Source organism: Macaca fascicularis, chromosome 2 (assembly GCF_037993035.2).
Source record: "Macaca fascicularis isolate 582-1 chromosome 2, T2T-MFA8v1.1".
Lineage (NCBI taxonomy): Eukaryota > Metazoa > Chordata > Mammalia > Primates > Cercopithecidae > Macaca > Macaca fascicularis.
The window spans coordinates 48,129,194-48,154,231 of NC_088376.1; the positions used below are offsets into that span (position 1 = coordinate 48,129,194).

At 36.9% G+C, this 25,038-nt stretch overlaps 1 long non-coding RNA gene across 2 annotated transcripts; it reads left to right on the forward strand.

Moving 5' to 3' along the window:
- The first annotated feature begins 411 nt into the window (after positions 1 to 411).
- Positions 412 to 7,659, forward strand: LOC141409767 (uncharacterized). 2 transcript variants are annotated; one of them, XR_012431791.1, is made up of 2 exons: positions 412 to 479; positions 3,955 to 7,659. It is a non-coding gene; the product is annotated as an uncharacterized lncRNA (long non-coding RNA). The 2 variants fall into 2 exon arrangements; XR_012431790.1 differs by having other exon boundaries at positions 5,312 to 7,659.
- Positions 7,660 to 25,038: the final 17,379 nt, after the last annotated feature.

Consider the following 25,038-nt stretch of genomic DNA (forward strand, 5'->3'; position numbering starts at 1 on the left):
AGCCAGGACCTGTAATACTGACACAATCCTTAGCAGCTTTGTCAGCAGGGGCTAAGTCCTAGCTATGACTCTGATACTGGGAGGCAGGGGTACAGCACTGGAACAGCTCTGAGGAAGAAAGGGTGCTCTGGAGGAGCAGGGGCCTTTGAAAACAGTATGCTGAAAATAGATAGGGCTCAAGGACAGTATCTCCAATTGAACTTTTAATGAACTCCCGTAGGCGCCAAGAAGGCAGGCAGATAAGTAAGAGCATAGAAACAAGGAACTGAGTAGAAGGTTACATCTGGGAAAAGAAAGTTTGTTTTGCATTGCATTCTTTCTGCTGACGTGGGGTTTATGGAGTATAAATAAAGTGAGGCGGAGGCTCTGAATGCGGCCGCCATGTTCTCTGTGTGTCTTTGTCTTTTGTGTGTTCTTTCATTCTCCACCACCCCCGGCACGGACCCCAACAAGTGGCGCAGCGAGCAGGGTCAGCACGGGTGAGTAGGGGAGAACAAGAAGGGGAACCCCCTAGGGGGCAGGTAAGGCCCAGATATTGTTAAGGGGAACCTTCTTAAGCTTTCATTATGGGGAATTCCATCTCTCTGGCCTCAGAATATTTACGGCTGTTTCAAGGACTGTTGCTGTCTATAGGAGTGGAAGTGAAAGAAAAAGACTTTGAAGTGATTGTTTGCCCATGTTGAACAACATTGTTACTGGTTTCAGTATCAGACTAAAGTGTAGCTGAATCGCAGAGAATGGTTACAGGTAGTAAAATCTCTGCTTAGAGCTCTCCAGTTAGGGGATATTATGCCTCTAAAATTGTGGACCTTGTGTGACTCTATCACTCAGACATTAGAGTTACTTGAGACTGATTCAGAGTGTGGTAATGTAGCCACAGGAGGAAAGGTATCTGAGGATTTGGAAATAAATAAATAAATAAATAAATAAATAAATCTGAAATGGAGCCCATTTGTGCCAGAATAACAGAGGATGGTGGGGGTAGCAAAAGGGGGAGAAGAGAAAAAGCCAGCTCTTCCTTCTTCTAAGGGAAATTCTGACATGCAGTGTATTATGGAAATGCTTCAACAAATATTACAGATACATTCTTCTAATTCACCTTTGTGAGCTTTCCCTGTTTCTTTTCCTTCTGCCCTGTTAAAAGAGGATTTTCCAGTACCTCCAACCCCCCGGCTTCTTATCTTTACCTTTGTTTGGCAAAGTTGAAGCCCTGTTCACATCAGACATACTTTAAATTCATACTAAACACCTGTTTAATATGTCAAAACCAGTGTATATGTATATCTTGTTGTTTGTTAAAATATTATGAGTATTTCAATAGTTAATAAATAAGCACATTAATATTAACTATTAATATTAATATAGTATTAATGACCTCAGCTAGGAAATTGTTATGTTATAGGGGTGCATAGGTTCCACCAATTTACACTCCAAACAGAAGTTGAGTATTCGAGCTGCTTAACACATTAACTACCTCGTGATATTTTCTGTGTTTTTAAATTTTAACCATTGTATTATGTATGTAATGATTCTCAATTTGGTATTAATATACATATTTCCTAGTGAGTAATGATGTTAGACATATAGGTTTATTGTCATTTCCTTGTTCTGCTACTTTTGGTTGGGTTATTTGCCTTTTCTTATTAATATGTTGAGATTATTTATATTTGGGGATATGAGTATTATTATATATTATATATACTGTTAATTAAAAAAAAAAATTTAAGGAGCTGGATCTGTTTCCAACTATTTGTGCTTCTTTTGCTCCTAATGCTCAGTTTTCAAATGGTGGCAATAATGTCCAATTTAATGCCTTACAAATTAAATTTTTAAAAAGAAATGAAAGCTGCCATTTCTAACTATGGACCTCAATCTCCTTTTATCCTTGGTCTTCTTGATATTTTTCATCAGAAAATTTGATAATTCCTATAGACTGGAAGACTTTGGGGAAGGCTTTTCTTGATCGTTCTCAGTGGTTACAATTGCACAGCTGGTAAATGAACAAGGCACATGTATAGGCTAGGAAAAATATTATGTGTGATCCCCCTGGACCCACTGAGGAACAACTCACAGGCACGGGCCAATATGCTACTCTTAATGCTCAGGCTGGTTTAGATGATGTTGCCCTTACTCAAATCAAGACTTTGTTTTTAAGGGCCTGAAATAAGGTAGAGATAACAGGAAAATGTTCCCTTTCCTCTGTGAAGATTTTACAGGGCACAAATGAACTATATCCAGATTTCGTAGCCCGTCTTCAGGATGCTGTCTTCAAATTGTGGGTGCTGGCCTTGCTTCAAAAATTTTGTTACAAACATTGTCTTTTAAAAATGCTTATGCTGACTGTTAAAAATTGTTAAAATCGTTAAAGGCCAATGGGGCCAATTTAGATAAATATATTAAAACTTGTGTTAGTGTTGGAGGGGCTATTTATAATGCTCAATTATTTGCTGGAGCTTTGTCTAAAGCCTTAAAAGGAAATAACAAACAAGGTGTTTGCTTTCAGTGTGGTAAACCTAGACACTTCAAAAAAGAATGTCTTAAAAATTGAACACTTTTATCCCTTAAGGCAGAAAGCTGCCTTCAGAGGTGTACAAATATTGTGGTAAAGGTCGACATTGGACAAATAAATGTCATTCCAAAACTGATAAAAGTGGAAATTTACTGTCTCCTCTCCTGGGAAACGGGAGCCGGGGCCCACAGGCTTGGGGCCCCAACAATTACAATACAAGTCTACTACAATATTCAGTGAGCAATGGCCTACAACATTAAGGGATAAATTCAAGTCCTCCTTAAGGATCCCACACCTTACCCCAATTTCTCAGCTTTATGCGGCAACTAAGCAGAGCGCCACTGCTGACTTAGCTATTACTCAGCCTTATACTTTGTCTCCTAATAGAGGAGTATATAAATTAGCTATTAGAGTGTGTGGCCCTTTGCCAAAAGGACATGATATTACTAATAAAATTTTTATTTTGGTACAAGTTTCACAATTTATATGCCTAGAGGCAAGGGAACGTATTCTCAATAGAGAGGGTTTCGTAGCACAGAAAAAACTGTTTTTTGGGAAACTTTAGTTTCTAATCAAAAGCCCTTATGTTCATTGCACATTAATGGGATAGTTTTAAAATAGTTAATTGATACGGGGGTGAATATGTCTATTATTTGTTTAAATTAGTGGCCTATACAATGGGAAAAAAGATAAGTTTCAGTTATACTCACTGGCTTGGGTGCTGCTTCTGTGATTTATCAAGACGTAGAACCTTTAACCTGTGTCAGTCCTAAAGGTCAACAAGGTCAAGTGTTTTTTTTGATTTTTATATTGTTCCTATCAATATTAATTTTTGGGAACAAGATCTTTCACAACAATTTGCTGCTTTTTTAAACATTCCTCATATTCCCTCAGCTGCCAAAAATATGATGTTCAAAATGAGCTACAATTCTTTAAACTCATAGCCACCACTCCTATTTAGGTGAAACAGTGACCATTATTTAAAGAAATACTTAGGACTCTAAAAGAGTAAGTCAAAAAACAAATGGCCGAGAGGAATATAAAGCCACGTATTTCTGCATGGAATTCCCGTCTTTGTCTTGTCTTAAAACTATAAAAGTTTACATTAAACCTAGGGAAAGTTTACAGTCTGGTCTTCCTAATCCTGCCCTTATCCCACAAAGTTAAAACCAGTGAAAAGCAGCAAGACGCTTTTGTATCATTACAAACTCAGCTTTCTTTCTACTCACTTAATATTGCCACAGAAAAAATTTAACTGGATTTTCTTATTCAATATTTAGGTTATACCTTGGGGGCACAAAATATTCGACCCCAAAAAATTCAAATTCGACGTGATCATTTAAAAACATTAAATGATTTTCAAAAGCTTCTAGGAGACATTAATTGGATGCGTCCTGTTTTAGGAATACCAACATATCAGTTATAACATCTTTTTTCTATTCTAGAAGGAGACAGTCACTTGGACAACTCACGCCATTTAACTCCTTTGGCTTTACAGGAACTCCAGCTTGTTGAAGAGCAACTTCAAAAGGCCCTTCCTTTTGTTTATTTCATACTTTACCTTCTCCCACAGGAATGATTCATCAAACTAGTCGACCACTAAAATGGATCTTTTTGTCCAATAAAATATCTAAACGCTTGGCTACTTATATCGATCGTTTAGCTGAACTGATCATCAAAGGACGGCATCACTGTCGACAACTTTGGGGAGGAGATCCTTCCTTAATTATCTCTCATTTCACTCATAGTCAGATCACTATCTTCTTGCAACTTCTGATTCTTGGCAAGAAGCTTCATCAATCTTGAGTTACAGTTTATCCTTATCCCTGGGTGCAATAGGGAGAATTGTTTGCTATTCTCATGGTCTTACTTGATTTCCCTACTACTGGTTGTAACATTGTTAGTGATTCTCAATATGCCGTTTATGTTACTTATATTTCTCAGGCCACTTTACCTCTTTGTGCTACTTCTTCTCTTCAGAAATTCTTTTCTTTGTTATCCTTTACTTTGAGCCAACGTCGAGCTCCTTTATTCATCACTCATCTTCGTTCTCATTCTCAACTTTCTGGACCATTAGTTCATGGTAATACTCAGATTGATTTGCTTTTAATCGGCCACCTACATGCTGCAGAACAAAAATATACTCTACATCACACTAATAGTTCTGGCTTTCAACGATGGTTTCATTTAACTCATAAACAAACTCGTTCTCTTATTCGAGCTTGTCCTTCCTGTGCTCCTTTGAGGATTCCATCCTTCCATCCTGGGGTTAATCCACGAGATGTCCCTTCTTTTGGACGATTAAAATGTTCATCATACCATTGATACCTTTTCTCATTTCTGTTATTACTCATCTCTTAGTTTGTTTCACCATCATGGGCATTCCTCTTATACTTAAAACTGATAATGCCCCTGCTTATGTCTCTCATAAATTACAAGTTTTCTTACAGCAATACAATATTCAACATATCACCAGTATCCCGGGCAACAGTCAAGGTCAAGCCATCATTGAGCGTGCAAATTTAACTTTAAAAACTTAACTATTAAAACAAAACAAAAAGGGTGAAATTAGCCCCCCAGAAACCAGATTTAGAAACCAGATTTTGAAGGTTCTTTTTACCTTAATTTTTTTGAATCAATGGAGACAATTGCAAGATTCTGCTGCCGTAACCCATCTTTCCTCACCTCCCTCGGTGATAGTCCCCGCTGACAGTTTAAAGGTTTGGTATCCTAATGAAGAAGGTAAGTATGTTCAAGAGCAAGTTCTAAAACAGGGATGGGGCTATGCTCTTGTCCTTACAGGGAGCGGACCTGAGTGGTTTCCTACAAGATGATTGAAACCCTGTTGAAAAGAAAACTGGATTCAGCATGCATTTCTTCCTTTGTTGGATGTGCCTCGGCGGGGGACTTATTTCTCTTAGTGAGGCTTTGTATGAATATTGCACTTATATTCCCTTTCCACCCTTGTATCAGGGAGTCGCCTGGGGGGAGGCGGAAATTAAGGTTTTCACCAATGACACTACTTGGATGCCGTCCCCCTATATAGACAAGGACAATATAGAATGGGAAACGGGAATTATAAACAACACATATCAATTTGGAGTGGAAGGAGTTCCAATATGTATGGGAAATAGTTCTCATTGTCTCCGAAGATCTCATGAAGCCTGGGCTGTTCGTTATAATCATAGTCATGTGGCTGCTAATACTGTTATTATTGTAACTAGAAGTTTTTAATATAATCATACTGTATATAGTAATTAAACTATTCCTAGTTCTTTACTTTTTTGTCCTATTCTAGAGGTTTCTCCTAATATTGAGGTGCTGGAGTGACAACAATGTCGGGGAACTAAACCCCGGATTTTATTAGAATACAATGGGATGCAAATAACTGATTGAAGTGTGCACAGTGATTTTCAAACAAAATTTAGTCACATACCTTTGAAATGACACTGGGTAAATAAAAGTATTGCTGCTAACAGTAATGAAACCTTGGTATGGCGTGAAGGAGGCCTGAAGTACAGAGTTATTTTTGGAAGTTGTTAGCTGCAGGCGATGCCTTTAGCACTTTTGTGGGGAATATGCCCCTTAATCTTTCTAACCCGAATAACTCCTTTCATATTCAGTTATATCGAAATATCTCCTGATATATTATTGCTTGTGTCTGTAAGCCCTACCTATTATTAGCAGGGAATTTGACATGGGATAATGATACGGGGATTGTTAATTGTACAGATACGTGTACATTTTTGTCTTGCCTCAATCATTCCTGGTGGCACAACTTTACTGAGGATATTTATATCCTCAGGGCTCGTAAGGAAATTTGGCTACCTGTTAACCTTACGCGACCGTGGGGGGCATCACCTCTTGAGACTTATATTTGGACTTCTCTCCAGCGAACCCTCTGTGCCCTTGGACTTATAATTGCCTAGGTGATGAGCCTTGTCGCCATCGTCTCCATTGCGGCCATAGCAGGGCTCGCTCTTCATCAAAGCATACAAAATGCTGAATTTGTGCAGCAATGGCACGAACAATCTCACCGGTTATGGCTTCAACAACGAAACATTGATTCTCAACTTGCTGAAAGATTGGACAACATGGAACAAGCATTGACATGGCTTGGAGATCAGCTCACTGTCCTCAGTACTCGGATAACATTACAATGTGATTGGAACGCCACTCAATTTTGTGTAACGCCTGTGCTTTTTAACATCTCTCAATATTGGACCGTAATCCAAAACTTATTAATAGGCCATAAAAATATTAGTTTGGACATCCAAGAGCTCACTCAGAACATTTCCGAAGCATTTCGACAACAATTACATGTGTTGTCCGGAACTGTAACCCTTCAGGAGCTGGGTCAGCGCCTTGCTGCCTTTAACCCATGGACCCAGATGAAGACATGGATTTCTACAATCTCTGGAAGTATATTGCTTTGGGCACTTGGATTGGGTCTACTTCTTTTGGTGATTCGATGCTCCCTCCGTCGCCTCCAAACACAAAAGAAAACACAAGAACAAATATGGGCTACCTTTTTAGGATTGAGGCAAAACAAAAAAAAAAGGGGGAGGGGAAATGCAGGGGCCTTTGAAAACAGTATGCTGAGAATAGATAGGGCTCAAGGACAGTATCTCCAATTGAACTTTTTTTTTTTTTTTTTTTTTTTTTTGAGACGGAGTCTCACTCTGTAGCCCAGGCTGGAGTGCAGTGGCCGGATCTCAGCTCACTGCAAGCTCCGCCTCCCGGGTTCACGCCATTCTCCGGCCTCAGCCTCCCAAGTAGCTGGGACTACAGGCGCTGCCACCTCGCCCGGCTATTTTTTTTTGTATTTCTTAGTAGAGACGGGGTTTCACCGTGTTAGCCAGGATGGTCTCGATCTCCTGACCTCGTGATCCGCCCATCTCGGCCTCCCAAAGTGCTGGGATTACAGGCTTGAGCCACCGCGCCCGCCCCAATTGAACTTTTAATGAACTCCTGTAGGCGCCAAGAAGGCGGGCAGATAAGGAAGAGCATAGAAACAAAGAACTGAGTAGAAGGTTACATCTGGGAAAAGAAAGTTTGTTTTGCATTGCATTCTTTCTGCTGACGTGGGGTTTATGGAGTATAAATAAAGTGAGGCAGAGGCTCTGAGCGCGGCCGCCATGTTCTCTGTGTGTCTTTGTCTTTTGTGTGTTCTTTCATTCTCCACCACCCCCGGCACGGACCCCAACATGGAGGTTTGCACCTGAGTAGCAGAGTTGGCTGTAGTTGGGACCCAGAGTCAAAAGAGCTCAGTGGCACCTTGTGTCTCAGAGGTATTGTGTGGTGGCAACTCCGGACCCTGGGACTGTGGAACACTGCACTATGCCAGACCGTGAGGACAAAGCAGCAGTAGCAAAGACCCCAGAATGGCTGAATACAGCTATTGTTTGGCTTTTTTGAGGGGCAGGGAACAACACAGTAATGACTCTACTCCCTGTGGAAGAAGGTGTCTTAACAACTCAGACCCTTGGGGGATAGTCCAGCTCCAGCGACGCAGAGTACTGGAACTGTCTGGCCTATAGAGTTGAGTGTCTTAGCTCAGCCACTGCTCTGCTTCTCTGGCACACGTGGTCAGAAGCCAGTCAGCCTAGGGATGTGCAGTTCCTTGGCTTAGCCAAGGCAATGATTCCCCTAGAGGCAATGAATTGCTTCAGCTGAAGCCTGGTGTTGTGGGCAGTGTGTCTGCTCTGAGCGGGCATAATGGCATTTAAGCTTAGGTATGGGTTGGGTGGTCAATCTGGATGGCCAAGACACTGTTTCACAGGAGACGGGCCACTGCTTCAACTTAGGCTTGGAATTCAGGGGATGCATGAATCCTCTGGGCATCCAAGGTACTGTTTCCTCGAGAGGCAGGTTTACCACTTGAGTTCAGGTACAGGGAGGTATGGCTCCTTTGGACGGACAAGCACCATTTTCCTGGGATGCAGAGTGCTGCTTCAGCTTTGGTTGTGGGGCCAGGGAGCAATAATGACTGGAGGGGTAGATAAAGCGATTTCACCAAGGCACCATTTCCTGGGGAATCAGTGTGTAGAGCTTAGGCTCTAAGGTGCAGGGTGCAGCTGTATCTGAGGGTGGTAGGTGGGGTGGCCTTACCAAGGCACTGTTTCCCCAGGATGGAGTGCACAGCTTTAGCTTGGAACCCCAAGGACAGGGCTCAGCAGCGACTGGGAAAGGTACATGGTACAGCAGTCCAACTCCGGGAGATGGAGCCACTGGTCAAGGGTGGTTCTGCAGTAGCTAATCCTCAAGGATGGAAAGATGCTGTGGCCACTCACTCTTAGAGGAGGATAAACTCCAATAGTGGTTTCAGTTCCAGAATGACATAGCATTACATCCATGCAGGCCACAGGAGCTGGAGCATCCTGTGAGCTCCTTTTCTGGGGAGACCATAGCTCTGAATTTCAGACAGCTCCCCCAGCTGGGCTTAGCACCTCTGAGGACTGCAGGAGTCCTAGAGGTGAGGAATTTAGCTGTCTAAGCTGTTGATGGACCTGTTGGGAATCTTCTTAGTTACTTTCTTCCTGCTGGGAGAAGCAGTTTCTGGCTCAGAGCTTATCCTGTCTGGGGAGTAGGGTGATGGAGGCCAGGCCAGGTGATTTTTTTTCCTCTCTTTTTTTTTTTTTTTCTCCATTCTCTATGAGGTTCTCCTGGGTTTCTGTGGCCTACACGGCTTCTGCTACTTCTTTGATGTATTCCTCCACTCTCCTTTAGTTATTTGCATCAAAATGTAGTTGCCTATTTGTAGTTTAGGTTGCATTTGTGGGGAAGATGAGTACTAAGGGCTTTTAGTCAGCCATCTTGCTGACTAGCCAAATTTTACATCAAATGTTTTAAGGTCTTTAGACATATCTAGGTCTTATTCAGACTAATCTTAATTTACTGACTGTTCAGAAAACTTAGTATTGTCACTGATGTCACTTTTTCTAATGTAGACACCTTTCGTCAATATAAAATAACTTATTTAATAAATCCAATTCTCCTTTTTGAAATTTTCTATCCACTGATCCTGTTTTTATTTATTTTGTCTATTTATTTATTTTGTCTACAAGTACAACACTATCTGCTTATTTTAAACCCTTTAAATGTGAAATATTTGAAGAAACCAAATGGATTTCAGTGCTTTTTGTTGTAACTCTGCTGAATTTATTCCATTTTCCTCTGCCTATTTTTAAATGATGCTAATTGGAATACTACAAACAAGTCTTATTACTACTTAAATTCCTAAAGGCTTGTTTCCAACAATACAATCTAATTTCCATAAAGTATGTTTGTAACCACTTCAGATATAAGGCATATTAAATTGCGAACCTTAATTGTGCTTATTGTCTTCTAACATTCTTAATTTTTTTAAATTATCCTCATTAAATCTTGCCTCCCTCATCCCTTGTCTTTGTAAATTTTCTTTGTGGCTCTCAGCTACATATTCCAATTAATTTAATTATTTTAGGTTTGATCTGCAATTTCACATTCTTAATGAAGCTTTGGAATATGATTCCATCAGAGATTCTTTTAGTAATGTATGTTAACACTCCAAATGATATCTCTCCTTCATTTATTAAGCATACATTCTGAATTTACATTGATGTACTGAGAAAAAAGTAGAATAGAACAGATCAGGACCTCCAAAAAATGCACTCTAAGGTAACACCAGTTTTATTACAAAGACTGACCAATCCTGAACATTATGAGTAATTCACATAAATATTCTAGTTTCCACTCTATTTTGATATTCGTCTCCCTAAATCCCAAAAGGAACCTTGTCACAATAGCTTTCCAAGGGAAGGGAAACAGATTTAATAATCTTGTCTGAGCACATTAAAGGTTAAAAGCAAATTTCTTGAGTAAAATGCATGGAAAAAGGCTAAGAGAGGGAATGCAAAGTATTCTCACCACAAAAATGACAACTATTTGACATAATGCATTTGTTAATTAACTAGATTTAATCACTCCACAATGTATATATACTTCAGAATAATATGTTGTACATGGTAAATACAATTTTACCTGTCAATTAAAGGCAAATAAGATATTTCAATTAAACAATTAAAAAAGCAAATTTCCTTCATTTGGGTTTATTTAATGTGATCAGAAACAGCAAAGGGAAGGTCTAGGACATAGGAGATGTTAAGAGTTATTACTTTCTTGGGTAAACAAATTAATGGATAAGTTACTCAGAGAAAGGTGAAATGTATAAAAGAAGACGAAGATATCTAGAGAATGAGTAAAAATCACTCAAAATTAGGAATAGTTAGTTAAAAAAACTTATTTGGCAAGTGAGGTGTGCCAAAAATCATTGCTGAATTAGTAGGTAAATGAATAAAGCAAATACTATTTATCCTTTTTTTTTTTTTTTTTTTTTTTTTTTTTTGAGATGGAGTCTTGCTCTGTCACACAGGCTGGAGTGCAGTGGCGTGATCTCAGCTCACTGCAACTTCCACCTCCCGGATTCAAGCAATTCTCCTGCCTCAGCCTCCCGAGTAGCTGGGATTAAAGGCACATGCCACCACACCTGGCTAATTTTTTTGTATTTTTAGTAGTGATGGGGTTTCACCGTGTTGGTCAGGATGGTCTCAATCTCCTGACCTCGTGATCCGCCCACCTCGGCTTCCCAAAGTGCTGGGATTACAGGCGTGAGCCACTGTGCCTGGCTGCTCTTTCATTCTTTTACAAGTGACAGAAAGTTTTCTTCAGTGGAAACTCAATCATGCAGGTAAGATAAAGATATAGACAGCTCTTTGGGTATACAGGTATATACCTGAAGTATTTATATTTGAAGAAATGAAAGCAAAATCTTACAGTTTGGCATCTTCTGTGTGTCCAAAATGAATGAAATTTTATAATACCTTTCATCATTCTTAAAGTGACTATTTTTAAGATTATTTTCTTGTGACTGTCTGACAAATTTTTTGCCCTTAGAAATTTATAAGCCATTCTGCTTATTAAATTTTCAGAGTGATAAGTGTAAATCTGGATCAAGTATTATCAATTCAATCAATCCAACATAGTCAAAATAAAATGTTTAGCAAAAATTATCCATAATTCTATGGTATGCTTAACTTATTTGCTCTCCACACTCTCAACTCTCCCCAAACCACATAGATTTTACTTTACTTTATTCCACAGTGTCTTCATAACTTTGTCTTTAATAAATATTTTATTTTTTAGTTATAAATTTTTTAACAAAATATAATTTGCATACTAGGAGCAAAAGTGATCAATCAACACAACCCCGATGGATTATATTTATGGAGCTAATTTTTTATAAGGGGAGGAAAACCATGCAAACCATAACCTATGCAAGCCATTTAAATAAATATTTATTTCTTGAGGATGGTTACGTTTAAAATATAAAAGTTTTAATTAGTTTCTAGTCACTTCATCATTGACTAGTATATAACATTGGGATGGACACAATAGAAGTAAATGAAAATTTCAAGGGAAAATTGCCTGTTTTGGAGAGTATGCTTCCTTTAGAAATGGTGATATTAATTTATAAAAGTGTTCATTATTTTCATGGAAAGTTCTTATTATGTTTAAAATTGATAAAGTAGTAATATTTACTGTAAAATCTTTTTTATATTGAACAAAAAGCCTGTGGAAAACTCATAGAGGAGTCACTGAACATTGAATGTCTTTACATTCTTTGTGATCCAAGGCTATGCAATTTTCTGTAGAAAGGAGGAAGAGAAATTCAATACATCTTACACACCTAACATTGCTTTCCTCTAATGAGCCTAAGATACATGGCTGAGTCTATTTATAATTTAGAATTGACTGAGTTGGACTGGCAGCCAAAAATATTTCTGTTCCTGTATTATCATTTTAAAACAATTTAATGCCTTGCAGCAGATCTTAAATGTTTAATTTAAATTTAATTCAGCTTGTTTGGGAAGGGGGATTAAAAGTGAGATATATAATGGCATTTTATGGCCAGTAGATTCAATATAAGCAGGATTTTTATTATTATTAAAAAACAAACTATCAAAAATACTCATTTAAGAAATTTTTAATATCAGTAAAGAAGTGAATGCTGAATGGAGTCCAAATTATAACAGGTAGAACAGTAAAAATGACTTGCTTTTATTTAAATTTATTTCTGAAATTATTCTTCTCCCTCACGAATATTCCCCTCCATTCAAAGCAAGTTCTGTATGTGTGCAGGAAAAATGCAACGGTCAGCACAGGTCTTTGCTAACGTAGTGTAACCACTTGTGAATAGATGTCATCATTGACGTAGTAAAACATGTTACTCATCTGATTCTGCATACCAGAGCCCACCACAGTAATGGATCTAATGAAAACTAATGTTTATATTTATTAGAATATCTACATTCTCCAAAGCCATGCTGAATATTCCTTGCTGAGTAAAGCATAGTGGAAGCCTTTGTTCTCAATAAAAACAAGGAAAGAGAAACCATTGCTTAAAATCATTAAGAATTAACATCAACAGTAAAACATCTTATGGAGAGTATGATAGAATATAATTGAGAAAACACGTAATGTATCAACTTTTAAATTGTAAACATTACCTTTCTGACAAAGAGTACCTGCCTTCAAGTCGTTTCCTCTGTATATGAGATGTGTAGTTTGCTTCACTTCATGTTTTCTCACATGTATAGAACCTATGTTTCTGATTGACTCTGGATGCCTTCAGAACTTTTGAGAAAACTTGCCAAGTTTAGAAGATTTATGGGGTCCTTCTGCTGATTCACAAGGCTTCCACTAGTAACTTGTGGGGACTATGGGGTCCAGGTGACACTCAGTAAATTGGAGGGAAAGTTTCAATCTGAGTCCATCTACTTTGAAAGCTTGTGCCTCTTGGGGCGAAAGCAAAGGAAATGCATGTGAATTAATCTCAGATAAGTTTCTATGGTGGCTACTGTAACAAATAGCAGAGTTAACTGCCGAATACTTTGTTGTCTCTCAAGCACTTTTATTTCTGTCATTTCAGTACTCTTTTTTGTAAATAGAGTCATCCCTACTTTCAATGGGTTGGATTGGTAAAACAAGAAATAAATTCACAAAACCGAGAAGTCCCCATCATCTGCTTAGAAACCTTTTCCATATTAAAATAAAGCCAAGAGTTTGCATGAATTTAATTCTCAGCCAGGGGACCTGGAACTTTTCTTGTGAAATCTCCTGGCATAGAAGGGGTAGCATTCTCCATCTAATAGCAGTTCAAATGGTCATTTTCTGACAAGCCAGGGCACCCTGGGGACTGTAATTCTGATGTATCATTTATAACTTAACCAACAATACACCAAGTTACATATCTTTGTCATGTAAAGCACAGTTCTAATTGTTCTAATTAGTCTTATTCCATGGGTTTATGGTTTGCTGTGTTTTCTAGTATCTCTGATGAATAGGTGCCACCTGTGTTTCTTTATCTGCACCTCACCGTTAATGGAGGCAGATAGGGAGCTAGCCTGGTTTGAGATTGTAAATCAGAAAGTTTCTGAAGTGCTACAGTGGTGGTGTCAGCATGGCCATGATCTCTTTTTCATAATGTCCTAACTAACCACGTAATGAGATTGTATACCAAATACACTAAATATATCATATGCATATCAGCAGAAGCAGAAGGCACTAGGTCATTTTCAAAGAGACTAATGCCTGGGTGATAGTTATATTGTATTTGGTGCAACAAATAATGAATATAGTGGGTTACAAAATAGATGAATTCTGCTCAGGCTCTAAGCTGAGAGGAACACCAAATGTGAGCCTTAAGAAAATAACAGCTTTAGTTTATTTTGAATATATTTACACGGAATATATTTATACACTCAGAAACAATTTTTTTTTCTTTCCTGTCTGGCTAGAGAGTCTTATAACATGCATGAAATATATAGGACAGATAAAATCAAGCTAACTTCTAAATAAGTTTTAAGGTTGTCTATACCTTGTAAAGAATAGGGTATATCTAGTTCAAAGTACTTCAAACACTGAGATTGCACAAATGGTGAATCCAGTATCACCTGGAAGGCCAATATGATTTGCACACATATTAGGCATAAGTAATGTTGTAGGCTTAAGTGTGTAATTCTTCCAGTGATTCACATCTTTGCATAGGGCAACCAATTTTGCAATGTTATGATTCTCATTTCAAATTTTGGTCTAACTATTTTAGATATTTAATGATAGAAGAGAAACATAGGTATTTTCGAATGATCTGTCATAAGAATCTTGAAGTGGAGAAAATCTGACTAAAAATTATTTTATAAAAATTTGAATGGTGGTAAATCTAACAAAACTTATTTCTATGGTTATGAAAGTAATACATATTTATTATGAAAATAGAAATAGGTTGGGCACGGTGGCTCAAGCCTGTAATTCCAGCACTTTGGGAGGCCAAGGCGGCAGATCATAAGGTCAGGAGTTCAACACCAGCCTGACCAACATGGTGAAACCCCGTCTCAACTAAAAATGCAAAACTTAGCCAGGCATGGCGGCACCTGCCTGTAATTCCAGCTAACCAGGAGGCAGAGATTGCCTTGAACCAAGATCACGCCACTGCACTCCAGACTGGGCAACAGAGTGGGACTTCATCTCAAAAAAAAAAAAAAAAGAAAGAAAGAATAAAATACAAATCAGTGATAAATGACTTGTAACCCTGCCATTTGATGACACCACTGTGAATACATTGACTTGTTTCTTTACAATACATTTTATAGAGTTTTATAGAATTATGAAGAAAAAGAATGCCAGTTTATTTCATGTAGTGTGAAAGGAATATAATTAGATTTATATATTGCATAGATCTCAAGAAAATGGTTCTTGATATCAAAGAACAAGTTTCAGAACACTGCATGTCTATAATATGATATTATTTATGTACTCTTGAAAACATTCTGAAGAATAGTATGAGCAAGGCACAACTAAAATGACCAAATACAATTCGGCACCAGCAATTGTCCCTTCTGAAAGAACAACAAATTGAACAACTAACCCCACAAAATGGCACCTTCATAAGAATCAAAAATCAGATAAGCAATCACAGTACCCATTTAATATCATGTACATGAAAGAGGCACTAAAGAAGGTAAGCACTAAAATGCTCCTGGACAGCATTCAACATTTCATTAACTGCCCTGAGATAGAGGGGAGCTTATTGCCATGAAGGAAGAGACACAGGACTGACAGCTTTTGCTGCAGCTAATTGAAGAGCCCATGGGACTTGAGTGAACATCAGCAGTAACCAGACAGTATTGGCAGTGGGCCTTGGGTGGTGGTGACCATGGGGAGAAAGTCCTCTCTTTGAGGAAAGGGGAGGAAAGTGTGGGAATAACTTTGTCTTGTGCCTTGGTTGCCAGTTCAGCAGCAGTAGAATAGAGTACCAGGTAGATTTTTGAGGTCCTTGGCTCCAGGACCTGTGGCTCTAGGACCCGGCACCCAGACAGAATCTCCGGACCTATGTAGGACCCAAAGGAACACCCTGTCCTGAAGGGAAGAACACAAACTTAGCTGGATTCACCACTGGCTGATTGTAGAGCCTGTGGGCCTTGAGAGAACATAGGTAGTAACCAGGCAGTTGTCACTGCAGAAAATTAGCAAAACCCAGTACTATGCTGGCTTCAGGTCTGACCCAACACAGTTTCAATGGTGGTGACTATAAGGTTCTTGTTTAACTCTCTCTCAGTTCTAGACAGCTCAACATGGAGAGAAAGAGACTCAGTGTATTTGGGGAAAGTAAGGGAAAAGAACAAGAGTCTCCACCTAGTAATTCAGGGAATCCTGCTGGATCTTACCCAAGACCACTCCAAGGTGGTGCCTCTTGAATCAGCAAGAACCACAGAGTTAAATGGCTCAGGGTGCCACCTAATGCAGATATGACTCCAATGATACTGAGATCACTACACCCACGTTCCCTGGAATACTTAGAAAGCATTCCCATGAAGGATGAGTTCAAACACACCTAGACTGTGAAGACTAAAATAAATGCCTACATCTTCAATGCTTAGACACTGACAAACATCCACAAGCATCACAACTCTCCAGGAAAACATTACAGGGGAACCAGCCCCCAATATTTCAACGTAGGTTCTTTTCTATTTTCCCTAAGTGTTGGCCAGTCTGAAAAATAAAGGGAAAGAATACAAAAGAGATAAATTTTAAAGCTAGGTGTCCAGGGGAGACTACACATGTCGGCAGATTCCGTGATGTCCCTGAGCTGCAAAACCAGCAAGTTTTTATTAACGATTTTCAAAGGGGAGAGAGTATACAAATAGGGTGTGAATCACAGAGATCACATGCTTCAAAGGCAATAAAATATCACAAGGCAAATGGGCAGGGCAAGATCACAAGGCCAGGGCAAAACTAGAATTGCTGATGAAGTTTCATGTCCCACTGTGCACACATTGTCATTGATAAACATCTTAACAGGAAACAGGGTTCAAGAGCAGAGAACCAATCTGACTAGAATTTGCCAGGCTGGAATTTCCTAATCCTAGCGAGCCTGGGAGCACTGTAGGAGACCAGACCAGGGCGTGTTTCATCCCTATCTACAACTGTATAAGGCAGACACTCCCAGAGTGGCCATTTTAGAGCTCCCATCCTGGGAATGCATACTTTTCCCAGGGCTGTTAATTATTAATATTCTTACTGGGGAAAGAATTCAGCGATATTTATCTTATTCATTTTTGGTAATAAGAGAAATATGACACTGTCCTGCCCGGCTCCCAGGCAGTCAGACCTAATAGTTATCTCCCTTGTTCCCTCAACATTGCTGTTACCCTGTTCTTTTTTCAAGGTGGCCAGATTTCATATTGCTCAAATGCACATGCTTTACTAACAATTTGTGCAGTTAATGCAATCATCACAGTGTCCTGAGATGACATATGTCCTCAGCTTATGAAGATAATGGGATTAGGAGATTAAAGTAAAGACAGGCATAGGAAATTATAAGAGTATTGATTGGGGAAGTGATAAATGTCAGTGAAACCTTCACAATTTATATTCTTCTGCCGTGGCTTCAGCCAGCCCCTCTGTTTGGGTTACTTGACTTCCCGCAACAAAACATGACCTCAGAAAACAAACTAAATTAGAAATAAGTGATCAATTTTAAGGAGTCAGATATATGTGACCTTTCAAACAGATAACTCACAATAGCTGTTTTGAGGAAGTTCAACAAAATTCGAGATAAAACTGAGAAAGATTTCAGAATCCTATCAGATAAATTTAATTACAGAGATTAAATTAATTAAAAAGAATAAAAAATAAATTCTGGAACTGAAAAATGCAATAGACATAGTGAAGAATGCATTAGAATCTCTCCATAGCAAAATTAATCAAGTGGAAGAATGAATCAGTGAGTTTAAAGACAGGTTATTTAAAAATACACAACCAAATAAGACCAAAAAAAAAAAAAAAAGAATATAAAAGAATGAATCACATCTGTAAGATCTAGGAAATAGCCACAGAAGGGAAAGCCTAAGAGATTCTGGCCTTAAAGAGGAGGTAGAAAGAGAGATTAGGGTAGAAAGTTTATTCAAAGGAATAATAAAAGAGAATATCCCAAACCTAGAAAAAGGTATCAATATTTCAGTACAAGAAGGTTATAGAACACCGAGCAGATTTAACTCAAATAATACTACCTTGATACGTTTAATAATCAAACTCCCAAAGGTCAAGGATAAAGAAAGGATCATAAGAGTATCAAGAGAAAAGAAGCTGATAACATATGATGGAGCTCCAACGTATCTGGCAGCACACTACACAGTGGAAACTATAGAGGCCAGGAAAGGGTAACATGACATATTTAAAGTACTGCAGGAATTTTTTTTAATCATAGAATAGTATATACAGTGATAATATCCTTCAAACATGAAAGAGAAATAAAGACTTCCCAGACAAACAAAAGCCAAAGGATTTAATCAACTCCACAAATGTTCTGCAAGAAATGCTGAAGGAAATTATTTACTCTAAAAGAAAAGGACACTATTGAGCAAAAAGAAATCATCTGAAGATAGAAAACTCACTGGTAATAGAAACTACACAGAAAATTATAACACTGTGATTATGGTGTATAAATATTCATATCTTGAGTAGAAAGACTAAAAGATGAACCTATCAAAAATAATAACTATAACAGCTTTTCAAAACATAGATAGTATGATAAGATATAAATAAAAACAACAAAAAGTTAAAACACAGGGAGATGAAGTTAAAGTATAGAGATTTTATTAGTTTTCTCTTTACTTGTTTGTTTATGCAATCAATGTTAAGTGATAATCTGTTTAAAATAATGTGTATAGATATTATTTGCAAGCCTCATGGTTACCTCAAACTAAAAAACATACAATGAATACACAAAAATAATTTTAAAAAAACAAGAAATTAAAACATATCACCTGAGAAAGTCACTTTCAATAACAAAAAGACAGGAGAGAAGGAAAAAAGAGAAGACCACAAAACAACCAGAAAACAAATAACAAAATGGCAAGAGTGAGTTCTTACTTACAAATAATAACAGTGACTGTAAATGAATTACACTTTCCAATCAAAAGACAAAGAGTGGCTGAATGGATATAAAACAGGAAACAATGGCCTGCTTTCTACAAGAAACACACAATAACTATAATGACAAACATAGGCTGAAAGTAAAGGATGGAAATTTATATTCCATGAAAATGGAAAACAAAAAGAGAAAGAGTAACTATATTTCTATCAGACAAAATAGATTTCAAGACAAAAACTATGAAGAAGGATAAAAGTTACTATTATATAATGACAAAGAGCTCAATTCAACAAAAGGACATAACAATTGTAAATATGTATGCACCTAACACTGGAATACCCAGACATATAAAGCAAATATTATTAGCTTTTAATATGGTTAGGCTTTGTGTCCCCACCCAAATTTCATCTTAAACTATAATATGCTCTTGTTGAGGGAGGAACCTGGTAGGAGGTGATTAGATCATGGAGGCAGCTTCCCCCATGGTGTTCTCATGATGGTGAGTGAGTTCTCATGAGATCTCAGGTTTTATAAGCATCTGGTATTTCCCCTGCTATAACTTCCTTTTCCTGCCACCATGTAATATATACCTGCTTTGTCTTCCTGATTTTAAGTTCCCTGAGGCCTCCCCAGGAATGAGGAACTGTGATTCAATTAAACCCCCTTTGTTTTTAAATTACCCAATTTAGTCTCAGGTATTACTTTAGTCTCAGGTATTATTTTATAGCAGTGTCAGAATGGACTAATACAGCTCTATAAAGAGATGTAAACCTGGACAACATAGCTAGACCTCATCTCCATTAAAAAAAAAAAAAAAAGCCATGCCTGGTGTTGCATGTCTGTAGTTCTAGCTACTCAGGAGGCTGAGACAGGAGGATCACTTGAGCCTGGAAGATTTAGGCCATGGTAAGCAATTATCAACCTGGGCAACAGAGAGAGTCCTCTATTCAAAAAGAGAGAGAGAGAAAGAAAAAGGACAAAAAGAGAGAGAGGAGGGGGAGCACAGTAAAAAATACCTGAAGACTTCAACGCTCCACTTTCAGCATTGGACAGATTATTCAGACAGAAAATCAATGAAGAAACAATGGACTTAATCTGCACTATAGACCAAATGGACCTAATATATATTTACGGAACTTTTTATCCAATGACTGAAGAATACACAGTCTTCTCAACACATGTACAATTCTCATGGATAGAACATATGTTAGTCCCCAAAACAAGTCTTAAAACATGCAAAATGAAAAGAAAATAAAGTATCTTCTGTGATCACGATAGAATAAAACCGGAAATCAATAACAGAAGGAATTTGGGAAAGTATACAAACACGTTCCTGAATAACCAGTAGGTAAATGAAAAGTTAAGAAGGAAATTTAAAAACACCTTGAAACAAATGAAAATAGAAGCACAACATACCAGAATCTATGGGATATGGCAAAAACATTACTAAGAAGAAAGGTTATAGCAATAAGTGCCTATGTTAAAAACTTAGTAAAACTTCAAATAAACAGTCTAATGATACATTTTAACAAAATTAGTGTAAGAAAAATTAGAAGAAAACAAAATCAGAGCATGAATAAGTTCAATTGAAGCAAAAATACAAATGATCAAGAAAACAAAAAATTAGTTTTTGGAAAAGATAAAATTGACAAGCAAATATTTGGTCTAACTAGCTAAGTCAAAAAGAAGACCTAAATAAACAGAATAGAATTGGCAAAGGAGACATTGCTACTGATAATGTAGAAATTCAAAGGATCATAAGAGGCTTCTATGGGTAATTATAGGCCAATAAATTGAAAATCCTAGAAGAAATGAATGAATTCCTAGACAAATACAACCTACCAAGATCAAACCATTAAGAAACCCCAAACCAGAACAGAACCATAAGTAATCAGATCAAAGCCATAATAAAAAGTCTCCCTGCAAATGAAAAACCCAGGACCTGATGACTTCACTGCTGAATTTTACCAAGGATTTAAATAACTACCAATCTTACTCAAACTATTCTTAAAAATATAGGAGGAGGGAATACTTTCATACTAATTCTACAAGGACATTATTATGCTGATATCAAAACCAGTCTAGGACACATAAAAAAAAAAAAAAAAAAAAAAAAAAAAGGAAAAGAAAACTAGTGGTCAATATTCTTGATAAATATTGATGCAAAAATCCCCAATACTAGAAACCCCAATTTAACAACACAATAAAAGGTTCATTCATCATGACCAGATGGTATTTATTCCAGGGATGCAAGGATGGTTCAACATACAACAGTCACTCAATGCAGTACATCATGTCAGTAGAATAAAGGACAAAAACCATATGATTATTTCAGTTGATCTGAAACAGCATTTAATAAAATTCAACCTCCCTTCATGTTAAAAATCCTCAAAAACTGTGTGTAGAACAAACATATCTCAACACAATAAAAGCCATATACAACACACTCACAGCTACTATCATACTAAATGGGGAAAAAGTAAGTCTTTTCTCTAATATCTAGAACAATGCATGGATACTCACTGTCACCACTGTTATTCAACTTAGTACTGGAAGTCCTAGCTGTACCGAATTGGAAAGGAATAAGTAATATTATCTTTGTTTGCAAATGATATGATTTGATACTTGAAAAAAGCTAAGTAATACACCTAAAAATTATTTAACTTGAATAAACCAATTCAATAAGTTGCAGGATACAAAATCAACATACAAAACTTGGGAATATGTCTGTATGCCAACAGAATTCTGAAAAAAATCAAGAATTGTATTTTATTTGTAGATACTATAAATGTATATCTAATTTGCAACAGCTACAAATAAAATAAAACACCTAGGAATAAACTTAAAAAAGTGAAAGATCTCTACAATGAAAACTACAAAACATTGATGCAAGAAATTGAAGAGGAAACAAACAAATGGAAAGATATTCAGTGCTCAAAGATTGGAAGAATCAATATTATAAAAATGTCAGCACCACTCAAAGCAGTGTATAGTGCAACTTCCATCAAACTACCAATGATATTATTCACAATGATATTGGGAGAATAATCCAAAAATTATATACAACCATAAAAGACCCAAATACCCAAAGCTATCCAGAGGAAAGTAAACCAAATTTAAGGAATCATATGTCTTGACATCAAATTATACTACAATGCTATATAGTAACCACATCAGCATGGTCCTCACATAAAAATAGACACATAAACAAATGTAACAGAATAGAGAACCAGAAATAAATCCATATGTCTACAGCAGCTTCAGTGTCTACAAAGATGCCAACAGCATACATTGGGAAAATGAAATTCTCCTCAATAAATGGTGCTGGTAAAACTGGGTATCTTTTTGCAAAAGAATAAAACTGAGCACGTATCTCTTGCCCTGTAAGAAAATCAAATCAAAATGGATTAAAGGTTTAAATCTAAGACCTCAAATTAGGAAACTACTACAAAAACACATTGGGGATACTCTCCAGGACGTTGGTGGTCTGGGCAATGATTTCTTGAGCAATATCCCACAAGCACAGGCATACAAAGCACAAATGGACAAATAGGATCTCATCAAGTTAAAAAACTTCTGCACAGCAAAAGAATCAATCAACAAAGTTAAGAAACAACCCACAGAAAGGGAGAAAATATTTACAAAAAATCTTATAATCAATTTTTAAATATGGGCAAAAGGCATGAATAGACTTTGACATACAAATTGCAAACAGGTATATAAAAAGGTACTCAGCATCACTGATCATCAGAGAAATGCAAATTAAAAATACAATGAGATATCATCTCAACCCATTTAAAATGACTTTTATCCAAAAGACAGGCAATAACAAATGCTGGCGACAATGTGGAGAAAGGTAACCCTTGTACACTTTTGGTCGGAATGTAAATTAGTACAACCACTATAAAGAACAAGTATTGAGGTTCCTAAAAAAAAAATAAATAAAACTACCATACCATCTGGTAATTCCATTGCTAGGTGTATACCAAAAGAGAGGAAATTCGTATATCAAATGCATATCTGCATTCCCATGCTTATTGCAGCACTATTCACAATAGCCAAGCTTTGGAATCAACCTATGTGTCTATCAACACATAAATGAATAAAGAAAATATGGTATGTGTACACAATGGAGTACTATTCAGTTGTAAAAAGAATGAGATTCTGCCATGTACAACAACATGGATGGTATTCTATGTCATTATATTAAGTGAAATAAACCAGGCACAGAAAGACAAACTGCATATTCTAGCTTATTTGTGGGAACTAAAAATTAACACAACTGAACTTATGGAGACAGAAAGTAGAATGATGGTTATCAGATGCTGGGAATAGTAGTGGTTGGACAGGGTTGGAGAAAGGCAGGGATAATTAATAGTTATAAAAATATTATTAAATAGAAAATATAAAATCTAGCATTTGACAACAAAACAGTCAACAATATTGGTGAATTTATTGGTGAATTTATCAACGATAATTTATTGTACATTTTTAAATAACTAGAGTATAATTGGATTGTTTATAACACAAAGAAAGGATAAATATTTGAGGATAAGAATTCCTCATTTACTCTGATGTGATGATTACACATTTTATACCTGTATCAAATATCTTATATACCCCATAAAATATATAAATACAACGTACTCACAAAAGTATTTTAATATAATTAATATATCCCCTCAAATAAAAATATAAACCATATTGATTATATTTATATATGTATATTCAGGAATATGCAGACATATATATATTAAATACATACAAATAAAATTATAAAATATAAATTTCTAGATTATTTGATTTCCTTTAAATAGTAATTTTCTTGTAAATGTCACACAGCTAGATTATCTCTCAATTTCTCTATCTTTTAAGAGACTAATGAACATTCATTTGCATGTTGTTTTGGAATCCAGCTAGAGAAACTGCATGTCTCTGAGTTTTACTGCCAACGAGAGATAGTATGCATTGTAGAAAATGAGGTGCAGGTGGAGCTTTAGTGAGGACTTCTAAGGTAGACTTACAGAGTAAAATTTCTGTTTTGTTTTGTTTTGATACGGAGTTTCACTCTTGTCACCCAGGCTGGAGTGCAGTGGTGCGATCTCAGCTCACTGCAACCTCTGCCTCCCTGGTTCAAGCGATTTTCCTGCCTCAGCCTCCTGATTAGCTAGAATTACAGACATGTGCCACCACGCCTGGCTAATTTTTGTATTTTTAGTAGAGTTGGTGTTTTGCCATGTTGACCAGGCTGGTCTTGAACTCCTGACCTTGGGTGATCAGCCAGCCTTGGCCTCCCAAATGCTGAGATTACAAGCATGTGCCACCGCGCCCACCCCAGAGTAAAATGTCAATGCATTTCATTCTTCTTTACCTACTACTAACAAACTCACATTAAACCTTAACAACATAATTTTAGTAACGTCTCAGAAAAATAACAATAATATATATTTTTGCCTGTGAAGTTAATTTAGAGAGGAAAATACAAGCAAAACATAAATTGATTTAAGGTGTAAGGACATAGTCTCAAATAAAATTAAATGAAATATATGCTCTGCTCTCCTATCCTTTTGTTCAGAACTCCAAGATTTATGAACGGGGGTGTAGGGGAGAGGTAAGAATGATTTGGGGCAGTAGGATAAAGAAAAAATGGAGACGTTTACTATTTCACCTTTCAGCGTGAGAATAGTACAAAAATAAAAATTAAAAAGAGAAGTGAAAGGATAAATCTGAGATCAATAACTTTTCTGGAAATAAATCACAAAATAAAAAATGAAGCTGTAAAGATCAAGAAAATTGTCAGAAAATTATTACCATTGTGTGTGTGTGATTAGTGGGAATATTGTGTACATTCACTGGTTCTTTCTGAAAGAAGTCAAAGTCATTTAAAAGGTATAGATATTTATATTCCAATACAGAGAACTGTTCAGATATTTTCATAGTAAAAGAATGACATTTCACACATTTTTGTATCTTTTCAATTTTTTCAAAGAGTTGAAAGAAAAAAATAAGTAAAAGAGAACAGTCTTTGTGTAGTCCTCCGAGGTGCAGCTTTAATCAA